We start from the raw sequence: 10,620 nt of genomic DNA on the forward strand, positions 1-10,620 counted from the left end.
CCCATTCTTTCCCATTTAAAGTGTAGTCGTATCCATTTTAACTCTAGCCTTGCGCTACTGTTGTCACAACAGGGATATACCTAAAATTCTGATGACACAACATCTCTAGGAATTTATTGTCGCCTTTCCGCCACCACCGGATCGTCACAGTGCTGGCATATACGACACAAGATATACAACGTATGTATTTAATGGCATACTCGGTTTGAATTTAAATTTTGACTTTGAATTTGAAAACCCCCTCTCAAAAGTTTAATTTAAAATTTCTATAACCATGACTGCCTGGAGGGTGCAGCGAAAGGCTGTCAGTCCCGGTCTTGCAGCGAAAGGCCGTCAGTCTGGTGGGGTGGCGATCATGGCAGAAGCGAAGGTGATGCCAAGATCTCAAATCCTCAGCGCGGTGGGATGCTAGCATTGTGTTGTGAAGTGTGGGAGGCTAGCAGTGTGTTGTGAAGTGCCCGTGTTTACAGGTTAGAGTTACAGACAATTTGTTATTTTGTGTTGCGGGTCTATCATTTATTTATTTACAGAGTTTAAAGGAATTTGTTGTAATTCAAAGAGCAATTTTTTTGGATAAATCAATGGCGGAGAAGGCAGCTGTGACCATGCGGTGGATGGAAATTTCTCCGGAGAGGATAATATTATGTTTCTCCGGAGAGAATACTATTATGTTCACAGACTCAGCAGAACTCTCTGAGCGGAAAGCGGCTGGACACAATTGCGGAGGAATGCACTCTCACCAACGAGGAGTTCCTCGTTGACCTTCAGTCTGGATTTTTTGATAATATAAGTAACCTGGAGGTCATGGATGGTACAAATGGAAATAATATACAGAGAGTTTTACATTTTTATTGAATCCTGATCTTATGGTTTTAGATTTGTAAATAACTCGAAGCGAAGGCAGATTTGTACAGTATATGTGGCCACTACCACTACCAGACAATTTGTGTATATATTCGCAATTGCAGTACAATATATTGTTTATATGGTTTTATCTTTGTAAATAGGCAGATTTTTACAAAATATGTGGCCACTACCAGACAATTTGTGTATATATTCGCAATTGTAGTACAATATATTTATTGCGTCAAAGTATTGATGATCACCAGCTTGGTCATACGAGGGGTTCTCTTTTCTTTTGACCTCAATGGGGTCTCTTGAATTGTAGGTGACCCCCGGTGATTTATGCACAGCTCCACTGGGGCTATCAATGGACTTAGAAAACTCACTTGTCTTTCTTTCAACTCCTGCTGTTTTTCCAATTGGAAAAGCATCATCTGTAATTTCTACATTTAAGCATTCTCTCACCGCCCTTGGACGGACTCGGCAACTCTCATCCATCTCTGTAGTTCCATTGCCTATCTGGAATTTGTCCATTTGAGCATTGAATAATCCCATTGCCCATCTCTCCAATCACGTTATCTGAAACGTGATTTAGCTTACTAGAAAAATTCATATTTTCTCCATTTGGGTTCTCTGCAGCGTTGTCTATGATTTTTCCACTAGTCCATTTTGTAACTACGCACCGATTGCTTTTACAGCTATCACCCATATCCTCAGTTGGATTCTCAACAACTCTATTGGGCTTATTTGGGATTTGTCCATTTGGATCCTGTGCAACTCCATTACCCATCTCTCCAATTCGATTCTCTGCAACTCGATTTAAACTTTTTGCAATATTTTTATTTTCTCCGTTTGAGTTAACTGTACCTCCACTTAAGTCAACGTTAACTGCAACTTCTTCATTTGGGTGCCCTCTACTTGCACACGAATTGCCTTTACAACTCTCACCCGTCAGCGAAATTGGGTTCTCTGCAGCGCTATTGGGCTTGCCTGGAATTTGTCCATTTTGGTTTTGTGTAATTCCATTACCCATCTCCCCAACTAGATTTTATACAACCTGATTCGGCTTATTTGCACTATTCTCATTTACTCCATTTGGGTTCTCTGTACCTCCAATTCGCTCAGTGTTATCTCCAATTTCTCTATTTGGCTCAGCATTATTTGCAATTTCTCCAATTGGGATCTCCATAACATCACATGGGTTGGCCCCAAACCCCTTCCCCTTCTCTCCAATTGAGTTTCCCGTAACTTTACATGGATTGCACAGCGGAAACCAGGTCGTGCATAGCAGAAACCGGAAGCATGGTTATGGCAGCATGTCCTGGAAAAGCAGAAATCGAAACAGTTTTGGAGAGGGAGAAATCGTCCGAGATATGTAGTCAGATGTCAGAGAAAATCATATGCCATATGTCGATCAGAGAATCAAAGTGTAGACTACTCAATTAATTAAAAAAAGCCTGTACTTAATATGAAGTAATAATAATCAATTTATAACAAATTTTAGTAATCATTTAATAAATTATTACAAATAAATTAAAATAAACAATACTTAAAAAATAAGTATTTGATTTTAAACCAATAATAAAACAAAATTATTTAGATAATAATAATCATTTAAATAACAACTCTAACCTTAATAACCTACTTTAATAATATAACTCAAGTTATAACTTTAATATATAATCTAATAATTATTAACAATTATAAAAAATAGCTATATTATAAAAAAATAGCTATCAATGAAGAGTTAAGAGGCACATTGTTATAAAGTATGGCCATAAGTGTTTTTTTAAACTTTAACAAAGATTATAATGGGTATAAAGTAATAATATTTCATTCTAAGGATAAAAATATTCTAGGATTATTGAAGTTATCTAAATATTAAAAAGATAAATAATGAACTAATTTTTATGTAAATATATATATTGTTAAAAAGATATTGGATAGATAATATTAAAAAAAGCAAATAGTTTTTAATTTAGAATAATAGAAAAAGGAATTGGTTAGATGTATAATTATGGATTTTTTTATCAAATATGATCTTAAAAGGTGGAAAAGTCAATAATCATTTATATTAATTTATACATTAACACACTTCTAAGACTTTAATAATACATAAATCTACACATAAACATATTGATACAATATTATTATACATTAACACATGTCACCTATGTTTGTATTAATTGACTTGGGATTACTACCTCAACCATGGTCAACCATAGTCGGTTAGGTTGGGGGTCATTCATTGAACCTCTATCACGTGGTATACTAAACAATATCCCTGATTTGACTATATATTGAAAAATATCTATAAAAATCACATTATCTAAGCCCCTACCAATATTAACACAACATACCTTCCCAATTTAAAAAAAAAAACCCTACTTTCACTAGATATTGTAGGTACCCATTTTTCATTAACAATATCCCTCTATATTTTTTTATCAACTTTGAGCTCCATTTTTTATACCTTCCAAAATAAAAACCATTTACCCCCTACATATCCCCAAATATATTATGTCATTTTTTCCTCAATATATACCCCCCAATATCAATGCAGGTGTTATGGTATTGCTTCCCTAATGAAGTCCCCATGGGTTGACCTAGGTTTACTAGTTTAACTAGGTTGACCTAAATTTATTAGGTTCGAGGTTTATTAAGTTGACTTAAGTTTACTAGATTGACTAGAGTAGCATAGGTTTGTGTTAGAACCCTTAACTTAAATTTTATTTAATTCCTAAAAATAATTCATTGAAGTTCTTTATAAAATGTGTATAACAATTTTGGTAGAAAATTTAGCATAATTAAAACCAATAGGAAAATTTCACTGCAAAAGCCATACTTATTTATTTATTAAAACTAGTAAGGAATTATATAGAAATCATCTGAAAGGAAGTTGAAAATGGGTAAGTTTGAGATACTCGATCTTCCTCAAAGCTTTTTGTGGATGAACTTCCTCAAAATCCTTATCTGGATTAACTCCCTCGTCTGCAATGTAAGTTGCTTCATCCTTTTATGAGTTGCTCCAAAATCTCTCTCAGCTCTGCTGAAGAAGAGTGGTTCTTCCTCTTTACTAGCTAGGGTGGATATTTTCACCATTCTAATTGATTGCCACCAAATAAGGTGTCTCTCTCAACACTAAAATTGGGAAATGTTCAAGGATTTCCCCCACACTGTAAGCTACTAAAGCTCCCAAATACCACACATGATAAACCAAATCTTCATGTCTTCAAACGATCTCATACCTTCCATCTATTATTATTATGGTTATCAGAATATCATGGGTCAATAGCATGGGTGTGAAAGCCATGGGTCTTTTTCTTCTCCGAAAAAGACCCATGGGGTCAATAACATGGGTGTGAAAACCATGGGTCCTTTTCTTCTCCAAAAAAGACCCATCGCTATGATATTTTTTTATAGATAGTATAGTAGGCCGAGATGGTAAGGTTGAGCCAACTCTAAGGCTTAAGGCTTAAAATTACTTGGTATAAGGTAAGGTCTATAGAATTCATAAGGAAAGCCCAATTCATATGTATTTTTGTAAATTTTGGTTAAGACAGAAACATGTAAGTAAAGACTAATAAAAACATGGTTTTACTGCATTTGGTCTGGGTTTCTACTCTCGTAGAGCTCGCAAAGGATGTCTTTTATTTTTTATTTTTTAAATATGAACAGAAATCTCACTACTTACAAAAAAAAAATATAAGAAATATATTTCGTTACTTAATAATATTTCCTTACTTAATATAAGATATATAAGAAATATATTTCATTCACTACTTACATAAACTTTCCTAACTGGGATTGGTTTTGATATACCATTAATGGTATGCGTTTTTCCATACAGGTTTACATAGGTTATAGTTCTTTCCAAGAAGTTTATAAGTGTTGCCTACTGTTCCAGCCAATCAATTCCAATTAGGATATCATACGACCCAAGGGGAACTATATTTAATTATACCATGGTCATGTACCCGTTTAAATTTAATGGACACTTCTTCACTTGGCTAGTGACTCCTCTCTTGGTACCTGTGGCCAATTGTACCAACCAAGCTATTTTCTATTTTTTTGTTTTTAATTTACATCTGTCTACTACTTGCAGTCCCACATAGCTTAAACTAGCTCCTCAGTCTATTAAAACTGAAATTGATTGGTTAGCGAGAATACCTTTTAGCTTAATCATGGTGGACCGATGTTTCGCGTTTCTATCCTCCAGGGTTGTTCTTATCCTTGGGATACTCCAGGCCATGTCATTTACTATAGAGGCTTCATGGATGTTTAGTATGTTTTATACTAACCTGGGATTATGTGGGCAGTCTCTTAGTAAATGAGGTTCACCGCATCCTCATCGCTTCAATACTCATTTCTCCCTGTCTCCATTCCCCTTTCTAACATTCATATTAACAACTTTTGATCCTACGTGAGAAGTAGCTTGCTGATTTACAGCCACCTTATCAAACATTTTCCGCTGGTGATACCAACCAAATTTTTTGAGATACACTAGTTTTGACTGCCTTCCTCCCGTGTTGACTTTAGCCTTCTCCTTATTTGTCAAGTCTTGAACCCTTCAAATTTATTTTTAAACTATTGGTAGCATAACCTTGCCTTTCTCACCACTTCATCCATAGTTTTTGGGTTATAAAATTTGATCCACTCCTTATATACTATAGGCAAGAAATTCATGAACCATTGTACTTTAGCCTTTTCCTCCTTAAGGTATGGAACATATCTCAGTAGGTTAGTAAATTTGGATACAAAATCATCCATAGTGAGTTGTCCTAACATTAATTCGTGAAATTCTTTGGCGTGGTCATCATAGTATCTCTCACTCAAGTAGCAATATTTTAAATGTTTACAAAATTCCTCTCACAATATTGTTTTCTCCTCCATTCCTTGTACATTCTTTGTCTCTTCCCACCACAAGGCAACTTTTCGTTGTAACTGATAGACAAATAAACTAGCTTTCAAATTAATTTCATAGTCATAAACTTGAAAGTATTTAGTCATATTTAATAACCAGGATTTTGCGTCCTCCTCCTTTTACCCAACAAACATGGGGGGTTTGATCTTCCAAAGTTATCCTTGTAGTTCTAGCTACTTTTTTCGCTTAGAATTCTGGAAGTAAGTCTTATCTGATTATCCTTCACTCTCATATTTTTTAGGATCGTACTCTCCTCCTTTCACCATTTCTAGTTCCACTATTTTCTTAATGGATTTCTCTATTAAAGTTTTGATCATTCTTTCTTGCTCCTTGCTTGCGCATAACAATCATTCATTACTGTCCCTTAGATATGCCAATTCTTGTTGTAAATTTTGTATGACCTCCATGAATGGTTTTATAGGGGGAGTGGCTACTTCCACCAGTTCCACATACAGTTGGTCTCCCGCTAGTATCTCCTCAGCCATCGTACTGAATATATATTTTAGCTTAGTTAAGCTTAATCAACCAGTTGTTCACATAATACAACGAAACATCTATTAGTTTACTGCAATTTTCCTATCTACATACTTTTGTGTTATGATGGTTTGTTAAGGCCCAATGGATAACATGGGATCTGATACCATATGTCACATCTATTACATCAGCACATCAAAAAAAAATATGTCTATTATTAATTCACCCCATTTTTTTCCTAAGGTGTGCATTATGATATGGTAAGGTGCCTAATGTCTCTAAGTGTAATTGGCTATGTACTATGCATATGTTCAAAATTAAACACCCTTGTGTTACATCACTTATATGCTTGTGAGGGTTCGGATGACTTACCAAATTATATATGGAGTTAATTTTATATATTTGATTATCTACTACCCTAGGTCTAAACCCATCGCGCATTTTGGTAAGCTTAATGGCTCAATGCATATCAATTCTATTTATGCCAAGGGTTTTACTCTTGCTATTGTGCTCTCATTTGATTGGCAATGGTTGTGGTTGGGATACGAGGAGTCCCATAGTCTGCTGGCCATCGTTGGCCACCTCAGTCCATTCACGTGGTCAGTTGTGTGAGCTTGGGTTTTGTGTGATAGTGGAGATTGGTTTGGCCACACATCAACGATGGTGGATCCTTGTTGAAACCCTAACTCCCTTTTACCCTAACCTACCTCCTATCTTTATCATTGTGACCGTTGTTTGGCCTCATACTCTGTTGCACTCTCCTCTTCGAATCCTGGCGCGACCTGGATCTTTCCTGCACCCATTGCAGTGCTTTCATTCCATGCCCGAACTATATTCTTACATGAGTTTGTGTCACCATATGACATTTATGTTGAGAGGGAGTGGTTATTCCTCTATGTTACTTCGAGTGCCAAGAAATTTTTTCATAAACATTGCCTCCTCGTCCTGCTCGTTTCTAATTTTATAGTGGTTTGTCTCTCCCTATAGCGAACCGTCGAGACCAAAATTTCCTTCATTACTCCTCAACATGTAAGAGGTATCATTTTCATTTTTGTGTATGGTTATTTTATTAAAGTAGAGGATTGTGCTAATGAATTTGGGGATTTTCATGTTTGCAGGGGAATTTTCCTTTCCAAAGATGGAATCTAGCATCTATTACTCATTGCAAGCCTTCCCAATAAGGTTTCGTTCAGCAGCACCAAAAGTCAAGGATCTACTTCAAAGCTCTCCCAGGTAATCAGTTGTGGACTTAATATGTTTCAGATGTTAACCCTAGAGGGGTTTTTCTGTTATTCCTCGTGAATTTGTTGTTGACCCAGTTTCCCTTTCTCTATTGGGGATTCGATTCGGTGAATGGATGAACCAGTCCAACTCCCTTAATCCCTTAGGTAATTATTTCTATCCTAAGCAGTACTTTTAGGAATAATTTCTACAGTTTTGGGTATGAGGGAGGATTCCAATGCATGGTGACTTTATCTGCACGTGGCTTGTATTTGTACAGGTATTCCAACAAAACTGCAGGTTAATCTATTTGTGGCTTGCACCATTTCTAGCTTGCTCCCTCATTAATGGGTTTATTTCTTAATGCTACTTGCTAGGTCGGTTGTATTTCCATTTTTCTAGCTATAGGTGATGAATTACTGTGTCTATGATTTCTGGGTTGATTGCAATGGCTATGGAAAATGGAGTGTTGTGTCGTACCCTGCTATCAGCTAAATGTTATTGAACTATATTTATTTTTGTTTCTAGTCTATAGGTGTTGAGCGGTATATGAATATGATGTAGGCTTGGTCACAACATGATCCTCTATTTTGTCCTAAAGAACAATTACAGGGTCCTTAAGAGGCACCATTTATATTTTTATGGAGCTTCGCTCTTACTGTTCTCTTTTAATCGGTTATTAGTTGTCTTTGTTGATGTTGTGACTCATCCCTCTGAATGGAGCCACTGGCTTATTTTAATTAGTTAAAATGATCAAGATAGAGACTCCCTATTATTTCAGTTTTGAACTATGTTCATGGATGTAAGGATACTTTCAGATGTAAGGTTCCACCTTTCTATTTATATATATTTCCAGGACAATTTGTCACTAACTTTTTTGAATATGTTTTTTGAATGTTGTAGTGATGTAGTTTTCCTCTATATAGGCTGCAAATTCCATTTAAAGAAATACTACCCCCACTTATTGATTTGCTTGTGATTCATTCAATTGCTTGTTATTACTATGTTTCATTTGAGGGTATTCATATTTGTTGTCTTGCATTCTTTACTCTATTTCAGTTTGATTAATAGAAGGTGTTGAAATATGGCTATTGTAATTCTCTGTGATATTGCTATGCCTTGATGATCTTCTTCTATCCTTAACTTATCTTAGGTAATCGATTTAGTTAAGCAGCTAGAAGAAATTAACTTATTGATATGGTTTTGATCTAAGAGTTATGATTGTTCGTCATATGTGATGGTTGTCCTTAAGCGCATATATATTATTTCTCTATTTCATAGTTGTAAGTACTAAGGATTTGATGCATATGCCTCCAACATTTAATTTCCAATTATTTGTTTTATATGGAAAAATAGATCTAAATTTGAACTATGTCATGGCATGCATGTGATAAAGTCCTATGTTCATATTTTCATGAAATTTCACATGACAATATACATGTACAAAAGTATTTTGTCCTGCACACTTATAATTTCGTTCATTAACTATGGAAATTAATAATACTATGTTTCCATAACTAGGAATTTCACTTTTCCTATTGGATTACTTAATGCATTGTCTCACTGACAAGAGTAGCAACTAGTACTCTACCTTTATGGTAATATCAGTCAAGTTCTTCCACAGGCTAGACAAACCATCAGTTATTCCGGAATTAGAGTAACCTTTCCTACTACACAACAAATATAACAAAAAATTATTGTTTACAAGAAAGTAAAATATAAAATTCCATTCATCTTCCATTGACATGAAAATGCTCATCTCCTATACTTAATTTCTAGCCTGCATAAAATCATATCATTCAAATTTCATAATAACAATCCATAGATTTACATTAACCAAATAACCGGTAATTATAAGCTAACCATGTGCTACTGATGGAATTCCATTGGAGCCGGAACACTGTCTTCCACCCAACTATAGGACTACATGTTCAAAGTTCAACCCCTAGCAGAGATTTCCTATCCAAGACATCAACAACTTGTTGATTCTTGCAATAGGCATTTTTATGCCTTATTTCCATGTGAGATTTTTCTTAAATTGGCATGCCGCTTTATGGGATTTTTCCCTTTGTGCCAAAAACTCGCCTTTTATCTTTAGCGACGCTTTATGTCAATCTTAACTTAGCGGTTATCTCCAGCTAAGTTCTTAGTGGACCGTTCTCTCACATCCACTAAGCTTAACCAAAATCCTTCTAGATTCTAACCATGGAAATATTTTTATAATATAATCTCATCTACCAGTGTTCTATTTCCAAGAAATTCCAATTTATTTCCTATCTAAGAACATTTATTACATAATCATCCTACGAAAAACATCATCGTTATTCTTTTTTAATAAAATGAAAAAATACTAATGTTTTTTCAATTAGGGAGAGGTATTACACAAAGCGAAACTGGGCTACACATTAAACATAGAAGATAGAATATATTCGTAAACTTCCTAGAAGGTTCTAGAAAAATAAAGAGTTTCAATGAGTGGTCCTTTCTCTTCTTGTTATTAACCTTAAAACATTAAAAGAACCCTAATAGACTTTCTTTAGCCAACATGGTTGAATACCCTGGAGAAAAATAAAAAATATGTAAGAAATTGGGTAAGTTGCAAGCCGAGAGACAGAGCCATAGAAAAATCCTAGTATAAAATTTAGCTGCACCAAGGGTATTTAGTTCTTAGAGGGCATACCTATGAGGAAGAAGAAGAGACAAATAAGAATTATTAGAAAGAGGGCCAGAGTTTAACTTTTTTTTTTTTAAATGGAAGGCATTAAACACAAACAATTATCTCCCATGTGAAGGTTAGGATGTCGCAACCTACTCCTAAAAGTCATAAATTGACAGTGGTTTGAAGATATAAATTGTTAAGGAATTCATTATAGGGTTTGCTTAGTAGAATTATTACCTATGCCCACAATGGTGGCCACTTTTGGTTTATTATTCGATAAATAACTCACTATGATTGGAAAGACCTCAGTGGTAGTGTTCACCTAGGTAAAGGCGATGAAAGAAAAATTAATTGTCGAGCTAAAATGTACCTTCCAAAGAGTGACCGTGAACAAAAATTGCAAAAGGATATATATGCATTAACACATTGTCTTCAATTTTTTAATACGCATTACCAACCCTCGGGAATTAAATTTTCATGCAGTCGCAAGTAGAGTTTC

The sequence above is a fragment of the Pinus tabuliformis genome, chromosome 3_2 (assembly GCF_031772625.1).
Source record: "Pinus tabuliformis cultivar Carrire ecotype Pingquan chromosome 3_2, CPIR1, whole genome shotgun sequence".
NCBI classification, from domain to species: domain Eukaryota; kingdom Viridiplantae; phylum Streptophyta; class Pinopsida; order Pinales; family Pinaceae; genus Pinus; species Pinus tabuliformis.